The sequence below is a fragment of the Gekko japonicus genome, unplaced genomic scaffold, assembly GCF_001447785.1.
Source record: "Gekko japonicus isolate JY-2015 unplaced genomic scaffold, Gekko_japonicus_V1.1 scaffold1289, whole genome shotgun sequence".
Taxonomy (NCBI): domain Eukaryota; kingdom Metazoa; phylum Chordata; class Lepidosauria; order Squamata; family Gekkonidae; genus Gekko; species Gekko japonicus.
The window spans coordinates 181,673-194,245 of NW_015175397.1; positions in this window are offsets into that span (position 1 = coordinate 181,673).

Consider the following 12,573-nt stretch of genomic DNA (forward strand, 5'->3'; position numbering starts at 1 on the left):
TCACATCCAGTCTGTGCTGAAAGCGCTGCACTGGTTGCCAATAGCGTACCGGGTTCGCTTCAAAGTGCTGGTCATTACCTTTAAAGCCCTATATGGTCAGGGACCAGTCTACCTAAGGGACCGCCTTGCCCCACATGTTCCCCCAAGGGCACTACGGTCGGGGACCCAACATCTATTAGATGTTCCAGGGCCCCGGGCTATCAAACTTACCATGACCAGGAATAGGGCGTTCTTGGTGGCGGCTCCTATCTGGTGGAATGAGCTCCCAGAGGAGATTAGGGCTCTGCGGGACCTAGCACAGTTCCGCAGAGCCTGCAAGACGGAGCTCTTCCGCCAGGCTTTTGAATAGGAGCCGCCACCACTAGTCCATCACTTGTGCACTACCAACGCACTAGTCTACCATCAACGCCCCGTATATGGACATCAGGAGGGGGCATGTTCCATCAATGCCCATAATCGCTTGCACTATGGTGAGAACGGGAGGTGTAGGGGGTGGCCATCTTGCTTTTAGAAAGTGTAATTTGGAATTTGGGAATTGACTGCGAGGAGCACCAAAATTGGTTTAATGGTGATATATTTTACTACTTGGTATTGTTTTATTGTTTTATCTGGCGATACGCCCTGTAAGCCGCCCTGAGCCTCCAGGGAGGGCGGGATAGAAATGTGAAAAATAAATAAATAAATAAATGGAGGAGTGGGGAATCAAACCCGGTTCTCTCTGATTAGAGTCTGCACACTTACCCACTACAGCAAACTGGCACTCAGCTCTAAATAAGGCGCTTGAGTTTGGGACGCTTTGTGTTGATCACACAGCAGCTGCTAGACCAGCATCATAGTGCTGTGGGCCCATGGTCGATTGTTCATATCAGCATTCAGCAACGCACCACAACCATGGACCCATGGCGGAATGGATTTTTTTCCTAAGTCCTGCTGCGCATGCACAGAAGTAGACATGGTGTGCCTGGGTGATCAGATGCCTGGAAACCTGCAATGGAAGTGCCTTGCCGAGATAGCCACCAGAATTTGCCAGTGGCTATTTAATCCACATGAGAGTTGTTTTAGCGCAAGGTAGGGACAACTGGAGCTGCAGTGGCTGAAGTGGTTAAGATGCTGAACTGCAGGCTGGAAGGTCGGTAGTTCAGCAGTTCGAGACCCGAGTGCCGCATGACGGAGTGAGCTCCCGTCTCTGGTTCCAGCTCCTGCCAACCTAGCAGTTTGAAAGCAAGAAATTGCAAGTAGATAAATTGGTACCACTTCAGTGGGAAGGTAACAGCATTCTGTGCGCCTTGGCGTTTAGTCATGCCAGCCACATGACCACGGAAACGTCTTCGGACAGCGCTGGCTCTTCGGCTTGGAAACGGAGATGAGCACCGCAACCCTAGAGTCAGATTTGACTGGTTTTCGAGCAAGGGAACCTTTACCGTTACCTAGGGATGACTGGAGTACAGGAGCCAGATGTACACGTTTGATTGTGCCCATTTGATCCGGAGGGGAGGGGTGGCTATGTAGGGCCAAACTGCTCGTGTGATTGAACCCTGTGTCTTGCTGGGGAAAGCCTCACATGATAGATCTCTTTGTGTCAGGCTACTGATGAAGACTGCAAGGCCAGCTGCTCCCTGCCCCACTGCGAGTGCCAGCCCTTTTAATTATTACATGTAAAAATGATTGGTTTTTAAATTTTATTTTATTTATTTACATTATTTATAGTTCGCCTTTCTCACTTGGACTCAAGGTGGGTTATAGTGAAGTGAGTCAATACAATTGACAGGGTGGGACATCCATTGAACGATGCAGTAGGAATTAGGGTGGTGGAACCAACTGGAAGTCTAAACACAGGATTGAAGCAGAGCAGAGGTTTTAAGAGAACACATTAAATGATGCAAAAAAATTACACAGCAGGATCCTAGTTTCAGCAAGCTATGCACATGGGCATGGGCCACAGTCCCTAATAATTTATCCAAGTAACTTTGTGAAAAGGTTTAGTAAGGTGGAACTCTATAGCCTGCGTAGAAAAGCCCTCTTGAATGGTTTTGCATAGTTTGTGGAAATCTAGGAGAAGGGAGCCTTTGTGACCTCCTCCCTGTATGTTAGGTTTGCCTTGGTGGATGGTACTGGAACAAAACACAAAGGCTGGGAAGGGCCATGGCTCAGTGGAAGAGCCTCTGCTTTGCATGCAGAAGGTCCCCGGTTCAATCCCTGGACTCTCCAGTTGAAAGGACCAGGTAGTAGGTGATGTGAAAGATGTCAGCCTGAGACCCTGGAGAGCAGCTGCCAGTCTGAGTAGACAAAACTAACCCTGATGGACCGATGGTCTGATTCAGTATAAAGAAGATGCATACATGATAACCTTTCCACACAACCAAGCTACCAGTTGGTAATGGTGTTTATCATGTGGTAGATAGCCAGTTTGCATGGCCATGGCCATGGCTGCTTCCAAACAGGGATATGAAAATGTGCCCCTGTCATGGCGACAGCAGCAAGTGGCGCAGGAATAGTGTGTGCACACATGCTCCCCCCACCTGGCTCTGCTCACTGCTGGTGCCCCCTCCCTGCAAAGGCACAGGCATATGCCAGGACCCCCCACGGCTTTGATCCCCTCTTCCATTACTTTCAGTTCCTTAACAAGCTGTCATGTAACTCTACAGACCAGCTCTGAGTGGCAAGGAACACAAAAGCCCTTAAAAGACTAAAATGTAGGGTTCCCAGGTTTCCGGTTATTGCGGGACACCTTGTGTTGGTAACACTTGCTGCCCACTGCCACTCAGAGTGGTGGCAGGAGGGGGGGGAAATCACAGAAGATTACATTTTTGGACCATTCCACTATGTTAAAACTCCCTGCAAATAGAAAACCAGCACTGCAGGGCAAGGGAGAGAAAAGAGCTAGATTTCTGCTTGCGTGAAGGGTTTTTTGAGGGGTGTGTGAAGGAGCACACAGAGCTGGAGTCCACCAACTGCAGTCTTAAATAACGCAGTCCATTCTACTGCCTTATTCTTCTGCGTATGTGAGCCACGTCTGAGTAGCTGTCACCAAAGCTCTCTGCATTTTGTTCTTGTGTCGTGTTCAGCATTGCGTGCAGAACTGAACATCTGCATATTGTAGCTCCTCGAAGAAAATGAAAAATTTCAAGTTCTTAGGCTGCGAGGGTGAAATTTCAAAAAGATGCAGGGTGAGGCAGAGACGGGGAATTAGGGTGGAGAACGTACTAGGATTTCCAGTGGACAGGAAAAAAATGCTTTGGTATTCTGTGTTTCACTTTGTATGAATTATACAAAACAGGCTGATGTGCATTTTTACATAATACATTTGGGTTTTAGAAACAGGCAGAGAGTAAAGTGCAGATTATACATAGTCATGGGCATGTAACTGCAAGGTTACTTCAGGATACTTGGAAAGCGTTGGACTGACTGGCTCCATCTGTGCGGAGCATCTTTGGGGATCCGCTTAAAATAACTAGTTCCTTACTAGCCATGTGGAGATGTTGCACAGCCCTAAATTATCTCTTCTTTCTCCCCTGGAACATATACATGGACTCACAGGCCGTGTTCTGGTAGTGTGGTCAATATGAGTTTGGTACCACCTCATGTTGTGTGGCATCTCATTTGTGAGGCTTGTTTCTAACACTTTCAACTGGGGGCCAGTGTTCCCTCTAAGTTGAGTTAGTGTGAGCTCGCTCACAGTTTTTTTAGCCTCCAGCTCACACATTTTTATCTTAGCTCAGGAAGGAGGGCTCCAGAGCAAACTAATTTATGCAGTAGCCAAATCGCTCGCTCACAACTTTAATGCCAGTAGCTCACAAAGTAGAATTTTTGCTCACAAGACTCCACAGCTCAGAGGGAGCATTGCTGGGGGCTAATATGCCAGAGAGGGGATTTAGGAAACTCCTGTGTAAATTAGGGGAATAATAGATGCTCAGTGGCAGAACATCTGCTTTGCCCGCAGAAGGTCCCAGGTTCAATCCCCTGCATCTCCATTTAAAAGGATCAGGTAGTAGGTGATGTGAAAGACCTCTGCCCGAAACTCTGGAGAACCATGGCCAGTGTGCGTCGACAGTACCCAACCTTGATAGAGCAATGCTCTGAACTCGCAGCTTCCTGTGTATCTATATTCCCCTTTGCAATGTCCCTCAACTGCCTTTTTACTAATTTCACCCTGGTCCCCTAATCCGTGTTAAAATTGTACCTGCAGGAAAGAGCAGGAGTGCGCTCATAGTGGGGAGGACAGAATTGCACGCACCAATGTTGTATGACAAATCTGCGGAGGCTAAAGTTCAAACTGGTGTCGCTGTTAATACAGGAGTGCCAGTTCCCCCGGGGCAGAGAGGAAGTGACCCTTCCCTGCAAGGGAAGCAGGGATTGTATCAGGAAGAGTTGAGAGGACCACAGTTATCGTAACATGAAAACAGCTGGCGTGCTTTTTGGTCTTTTATTACTTCTCTGTTCCTTGTGGTTGATGCATCAGCCACTTGGGCCCAAACCGTGCTTGGGGAATTGCATGTTCGGTGGTTCCCTGCTCTGAACAGATTGAAGAACGCTGGCGTAGGGTTGTGTTTTTTTGTGTCCCCCCCCCCTCTGGTGGATGCTCTCCTCTGTAAAAGGACTGATCCCTCTGTAAGGGAGGGACTGATCTAAGCAAAGACTCTCACTGTGGTTAGGCCAAGTAGGTAGAGCATGGGGAATAGTTTGGGGTGGGCTTAACCCCAGCATCTTCAGATTTTAGAGTGGTGGACTAGGATCTGGGAGAGCCAGGTTGGAATCCTCGTTCTGCCATAGAAGCTAACCAGGCTACCACGAACTAGTCTGTGTTTCTCTGTTTCTCTCTCTCTTTCTCAGGCTAACCTTTCTCACAGATAGGGTAGGGATGGGAAATTCCTGGGGATTTGGGGTGTGTGGACCCTTGGCAGGGGAGGGAAATCAGCAGGGTATAATGCCATTGGGTCTACCCTGCAAAGCAGCAGTTTTCTCCAGGGGAACTGGGCTCTCTCACCTGGAGATTAGTTGTAATTCTGGGGGATCGCCAGCCCCCCCCCACACCTGGAAGGTGGCAACCCGGCTCACAGGGTTGGTTGTGGAGGTAAAATGGGAGGAGGAGAGAACCATGCCGTGAATGGCTTTGGATCCCCATTGGAAAGAAGAGCAGGATATAAATACCTTAATAAGAAAACAGAAGGAGCAGGGCAACTAATGATCAACAAATTACTTTCCCTTTTTGCAACTTCCCCAATTTTACCAATGCAGGTCTTGCTTCCCATGCTGGAAGAAGTTTACTTCTGGTGTCTTGAATCAGCCAAGAGATGTTAAGCTATTAACGTGGACATGGTCTTAGTGGTTGTTCCTGGGGAATGTTTGGTGGGGTTTTGCCATCCCAACACCTTCGCCCAGGCAGTCCAGGAGAAGCTCCCATATCACTCTCTTTATGAGCGTCGTTTTGGTTGATATTTGTACCAGTTGAGGCCCGATGGTGGCCTTTGAGTTTGGAGCAGCAGTGTGGATTTCATTTTAAGCTGGGAATCAGAATGGTTGGAAGATGTACAAGTAGGTTATTTGCCTATTTGGCAATTCTCCTCCTTCTGAGTGTTTAATTTGTAAAAGCAAATGTACTGGGTCTTGGCCTTGTTTGTAAGACTCTGATCAAGGGTGCTTGTGACCTGGCTCTAGTTGGTGGTGAGTGAAGGGGAATTGGCGCAGCTTCGCAAATTCAGAGGTGAAAGTTCTCTCCCCACCCCCACCCCCGAAACATCTCCCAGAACCTAACATCGTCAAGACGGCCCCGATGCAGATTGAGCTAGTATGGAAAGAAGGCAAGGTCTGAGGAGACAGGAATGTGAATTGAGTAGAATTGGAAGGACTGGGGGGCTGAGAAAACAATGGCATTTTTTTTTGACACTGGGGTCCTAGTTCGTGGGTCAGGTGCCTGTTTGGTGCGGCAGTGTTTTGGGATCTGGCTGATGGCCACGTCACAGATGGATTGCGTGTGCATGTTGGGGGCGGATGTAATGGATAGAGCTGGGTGAGGGTCACCTTCCACCCCCTGTTGGGCAAGTGGTATCATCTGGTGCCTTGGCTGGCCTTTGCGGTTGTCGGCTGACTCCGGCACACCCTGGGTGCACTTGGGAATGTGGGAAGAGAGGAGGGTGTAATGGGGAGGGGCGGCTGGGCCTTTGCCAGACACCTGCTATGGGGAGGACTGGGCTGAGAAGGATTTCGGCTGCCGGGGGCTGGAGAAGGAACCTCCCCCGGTGCTGTTTGTGTGTTGCAACGACTTGGCTTTGTTTGAAACTCTTGGCAGGGATACCTGTGCGACAAGCACCTTGCCAACGTACCATTCAAGCCGAATGCCCTTGTGCCAAACAGCCAGGCGGGCAACTTGAAACAGGGAGAGCTGCTTTCAAATCATTGCACTGCCCTGAAGTTGTTGGGTGGCACAAGAGCCTCTAGTTCTGCTGTATAAAAAAACAACCTATTATTAAAGTGAGATCCAGTGTGGTGTCGTTGTTAAAGCGATGGACTAGGATCCGGAAGACCCTGGCTTGAATCCTCTCTGTGCTGTGGAAGCTTGCTGGGTGACCTTGGGCCAGACATGCTCTCTCAGCCTAACCTGCCTCACAGGTGAGGATAAAGCAGAGGTGTGCTTTTGATCTCTGAATTTGTTCTGTAGCAATTGGGGGCACAGGTAGACACTGTAATGGCTCATGGAGTTCTCATAATTTCAGTTCTTTGCATTTTAAAATAAGAGTAAGCTGCTAGTCCTCAGAACTGAATGGAGGAGGGGGAAAAGTAGAATTCAAGTTTGCAAGGAGAGCTCTTTCCAGCTCCTTCCTTCTGTGTGCAACACATCTGCCCCTTTCCCAGTAAACCACTTTTCTATATCTCAGAAGTCCCATTCCTCCTTCTTTTACGGTTAAAAAGACAGGACCTCTCCAAACAGGCACGGGCGAAACTGTTTGGAGTACATTTACACATTACCACTTTTTCTGATGTTTTATCACGGGTGTTTGGTTCAAGGTCATTTGACGGATCTTGCAGTCTTTTCATCACTTGCACTCTGTGCGTGTGTGTGTGTAATTTTGCTTACAGGACTCTGGTTTCCTGGTCATAGACTTGAGCCTGGCAGTGAGCCCATCGTCACTTGAGAGAGATGACTTACATAGCCAAAGACAGAAGGCAGCAAAATTATTTCCACAATACCAGCATGAGGATACTGGTTAGGATGTTTGACTAGGATGTGAGAGACCTGGGTCTGAATCCTTATTCTGCCATAAAAGCTTACTGAGTGATCTTGGGCAAGTCACTTTCTCTCTGACCTACTTTGTGGGATAATTGTCGTTGTCAGGATAAAACGGAGGAGGGGAGAACTGTGTTGTGAGGCACACTGAGCCCCCCCCACCCCCCGGAGGGCAGCAGCAGGGAAGCGGAGTATAAATATCTAAATAAAATGAATAAATTTAGCATGTCTGTCAGATCACGGAACAGAAAGGAATTAGAACACGATCAAGCCACGACCCCAATGCAGGATGATCTGCACACGAGATTATTTGATTTATTGCATTTTTGTTTTGCCCTTCCTCCAAGGAGATTTATAATTATGTTCTTGGGACTGTCCCGGTTTATCCTCACCGTGAAGATAAATTTAGGATGAAAGAGAAGCCCCTTTGCCCATACCTTTTTTGTGGAGACTGCCAATGTGCTGGTGGTGGGCAGTGGCACCGTGGCAACAAGCTCCACCCTCAACCTACGCATGTTCACTTGAAGATATTTGAAAGCGTACACAAGTTTATGTATGCAGGTACCTCTCTGTGTAGTCCAACCTCCCCCCCCCAAAAAAACCCCCCAGGATTTCCAGGGAGAGAAGCCTACATATGAGACTTTTAAGTGTATCGGACATTTATACATTTTTAAGTGAATGTGTTTTACATCCAAGGTGTCGCTTGCTTCCATGGGGCTACTTACATGCATGTGCGCACACACACAAACACCAGCATATTAAGTCTCCTGGAGTATATTATGTGCAAAGGGCATTAGTAATTTTCCCAAGGTCACCTAGCGAGCTGCATGGTTGAAGAGGGATTTGATGCTGGGTCTGTTTGGTCCAACTCCAGCGTTGTTTGCTATAATATGCAGTAATCCCTCTTTTAGTGCTGTGTTCGTGTTCCAGAAAAGAAGAGCGCTGAGTGAAATGGCTCTATGAGAGGTCTTGATGGCACTGGTTCCAGTGGGGGTGGGTTCACAGGATCGCCATTTCTTACATATGAGTGGCACAGGAGGCAGAGACTGGAAGGGGGCAACCACCCGCTGGGTCCTGCTGTTAGGCTACCGTGCTGGAGTGCCGTCGTGGGAAGCATTTTGGGGTTACATCAAGGCTTCTTCCCAGGAGAGCTGTGGCTACCTTCTGTCAGCCCTGCTGAAGCCTCATTCTTCAGCTGTGGATATAATTGGGAGATGGCCATCCAGCCTACAGTGATTCCATGTCACATCTGGGATGGCCATGTTTATTTCTTGCTGGACTGATCCTGCTGTTTGTCTGCTGCTCTCAGCCCCTTCTGTCCCAGGACAAAGAGTGTTAAATGAAAAAGCGTTATAGGAAGTAGCTTTTTAGAAGTTTTAGTACTATATTGAGGCAGAGCCAGACACTCCTCTCAGGCAAAGTTTGAAGCCTTTCTTGAGGCTAAGAAGTCTTCCTATAGCTTCAGTGGCTCTTCTGAAGATGGGTTCACCCTCTTCTGCAGACTGTAGAGTTGCCAACCTCCAGGTGGTGGCAGGAGATCTGCTATTAAAACTCATTTCAAGTTGACAGGGAACAGTTCATCTGGAGAAAATGGCCACTTTGGAAGGTGGACTCTATGGCATTATACTCTATTGAAGTCCCTCCCCAAACCCAACCCCTCCTCTAGGTCCACCCCCAAAATCTCCAGGTATTTCCCAACCCAGAGCTGGCAACCCTAGCAGACTGGTTCACCCTCTTCTGCAGACTGGTTCACCGATTCACTTCCCCTTGACTGGTTCACCCTCTGCTTAGCTTCATTGAGCTACAAGCAGACAGCAGGAGTGAAAATAGGGAGAAAAATAAAATATAAAATGGCCGCTGGGCCCATGGTGTGATGTCACTTCCCAGGAAAAGCTGAAAGTAACATCACACCTCTCTAGGAATCTCTGGAAACTCTGTGGTAAAACCATATTGTTCTCAGAAATTTGTAGAGTGGACTGGCCATTGAGTTTCTGTGATTCCTAGAGAAGTGTCATGTCACTTCTGAGGTTTTCCCAGAAGTCGCTGATCGCTACTCCTCCCATGTTGTCATCCCCTCCCCCGGCAGTCTTCTGGTGGTTGCGAGGCCGGATCTGACAACCCTAAGGATACACTATCCCTAGAAGGTGCCTTGCAAAGCAAATGGCTCCAGATTAGAGCTGTCAGCTCTGGGCTGGCAATCCTCAGGAGCACTGGCATGGGGGAATGGAGACTTCACTTCCTGTTTTGTAACCAGGTGCTCTAGTGTCATGATGTCACTTCCTGTTCCCAAAATGGTAAGTGAAGCCCAGGTGTTGACTGACACCATCTCCCACCACCTGCTCCCACCCACCCACCCACCCACCCAGGGAGCAGAGCTGAGAGGCCTTCTGCCATGTTTAGGAAAGTGGAAACCCTAGTTGTTGACTTACCTACTATTTTGGGCGATCTTCTGCTGCTTCCTCCCTGCTCCCAATGGAGTGGGGGAAGACCTCATCAGCATCAGTCCCACTTAAACCAGTTTAGCCAGAAGCTGTGTTGATGTATCGATGATGTCTTTTTTCCCATGCCCTGCCCCTGAAGTCTCCCGGCAACCATACTCCATGTCTCCCAGAGGTGAACCGAACTGCATCTACGACTGTGTGTCCCTCATCCTAAATCCGCTCCCCAGTTTTTAAAAGAGGGAGGGGGAGATGAATCCTCTGACCTAGATAGACTATGCTAATTAAGAAAATCTGCCTACAAATGTTTGTTTTGCATAATTTCTTCTTTTATTCAAAGGAGTTATGCAAGACAACACAGCCCATCCCTCTGGAAATTCTACTAGTTACATAAATTAGTGGGTTCCCTGGAATTTTGCCTTACATCACATGAACATTTTCAAGTCTGTATTTGCAGCTACAAGGGAACAGAAACTTGATTTAAAGAAAAGAAATGTGAAACAATAAGAACCTCTGGCTGTTGAATTCTGCATCCAGTGTTTAGATTCTGCACTCATAAAAAGTCACAGAATACCCAGAACATTGGTTAAACCTTGCATGGAAAAGAGATAAATTCCATATTTTCTGTTGTGATCTAGGTAAAATTATTTCCCGCGTCCAAATATCACTGGTATAGAAGACCACGAAAGCGTCTATTCAAATCTCCTGAAAGATGTTAAATAGGCTTCAAACAGCCCCCCCCCAGCAAATGTTATGTGTTTAACAGTGGAAGTACCTGATGCTTGAGAAGAAGGCAAGCCATGTATCATACACACACCATAGGTAGAAGAGAAAAAGCTTTCTTGAGGGAGGTGACTGGCTTAACTAAGGACCCAAGGCAGCAAAAGTGTTTCTTCAGTTCACCTAGCATTTGTGTCAAACCAAAGAAGATAAGGAGGCGAGAATGTTATCAAGCCCATACCTGATATATAGGACCATCTGCACAGGTGATTTAAGTGTATGCCATAGATATTGTCGGAAGGTAGCCATTTTGGTCCGTCGCAGAATAGCTAGTTTTGAGTCCCGTAGCACCTTAGAGACCAACAAAATTTTCAGGGTATAAGCTTTCAAAATCAAAGCTCTAAGGCCCTACTGGACTCTAATCTAAGTGTTAATAGGTATTGTAACCTTCCTCCAAGGAGCTCAGAGCCATGTACTTTCAGGATATACTACTTTATTCTCACTTTGTAGGTGCAAGGCCGCAGCTAAGGTGACAAAACAGAAAATGCGAGAGATTGTTCATGAGTTGAGACAACTTCCTCTTGAAACCAGCGACATTTCGGTTGCTTCCACAACTGCTCTAGGGAAATCGCTCTGGAATTTTTGACATCTGGAATGCTCGGCTCTTCCAGTCTGCTCATGAACGCATTCCGGCCTTGGCCCCCAGGAAACTGTGTTGCATCGTGGGCGAGAGATTTGTGGCACATCCATAGCTAGAAAAGGAGATGTGATTGGTTGTTGCAGACCTTTGCTAATGGAACCCTGCAAGCCAGACTGGCCAGGTGTTGTGCAGGAGGGCACCTTTTGAAGGGAATCGGTTTGCGGTTAACTGCCTGTGAAAAATTGCAGGCAGGTATTTCCCCTTTTCTTTTCTCCCCTCCTTGTTCATACGGCATTGTTTATTTTATGCATTATGCTGTCTTTATTTCACTGTTATCTAATTGTGTCATGCTGTTTTATTGTTGCATGTACTACACTGATCTTTATTTGCATTGTGTTTGTCATCGTGGTATCCACCTTGAGGCAGTCGGACAATAAATGCAGGAAGGAAATAAATTAATGAAGGAATAAAGTAGCAGCGGTTTTGTACCTGTCCTCCCTCTTGATCCCCACTGGAAAATTACTTATCTGATCTAAAGGCAGGGTTCTTCCTGCCCTTTCCAGTGTCTTCTTAAATAAAGTACCGTGTTTCCCCGAAAATAAGACACTGTCTTATATTTATTTTTTCTCAGGAAGACACACTAGAGCTTATACCACAAATGCATAGAAATCCTGCTAGGGCTTATTTTTTGGGTAGGTCTTCTTTTTGGGGAAACAGGGTAACAGTGGGCCCCTCTTGGTTCCTGCAGGGACATCACCTGCAATGCTCCCTCTAAGCTGTGGAGTCTTGTGAGCAAAAATTCGACTTTGTGAGTTACTGGCATTAAAGCTGTGAGCAAGCGATTTGGCTACTGCGTAAATTAGCTTGCTCTGGAGCCATCCTTCCTGAGCGAAGATAAAATTGTGAGAGCTGGAGGCTAAAAACCTGTGAGCTAGCTTACACTTGTTCAGCTTAGAGGGAACACTGATCACCTGCCTGTTCCTACGGTCGTGTTTAAATCCAGGATTCCTCTGCAGTTCCCTCTCTGAAACACTCCGAACTCTTCCCGCCATCTGGGTGTAGAATTTCTTGGTTCCCAGTCCTTTCCCCTTAACCAACGGAGTTTGTCCCCCCCCCTCGGAGCCAAACCTCTCCTCTTCTCCAGGCGTCCTTTGCTGCGCAGCTAGAAAAATCTCCGCATCCTTGCACCTTCCCCCTACAAGCTTCTCATACCAAAAGCAGCCATTCCCTCGTCCGCCTCCCCCTCTCTACAACTAACCTTGGGCTCCCCCTTAGCCTCCTCCTCCACACCCCTGGCTGCTGCTTTGGCAGCAGGAAACTGGGCCAGATTGTCAGGACAGATCAGAGTCTCTTCTGCCTCGCTGCTTCCCCCAGCTCTGCACTCAGCCATGGTCGGATGGGGGTGGGGGAGAGAAGAGGAAGGGGGGGGAGAGTATGCGGGGCAGCCAGAATGTGGGGGTGGGGGGGGCACCTCTTATTACTAAGGCACAACAGGGCCTCCAAGGAAAGGATAACAGTGTGTGGGTGGCCCAGTGATGCATCGTGGGGGGCGG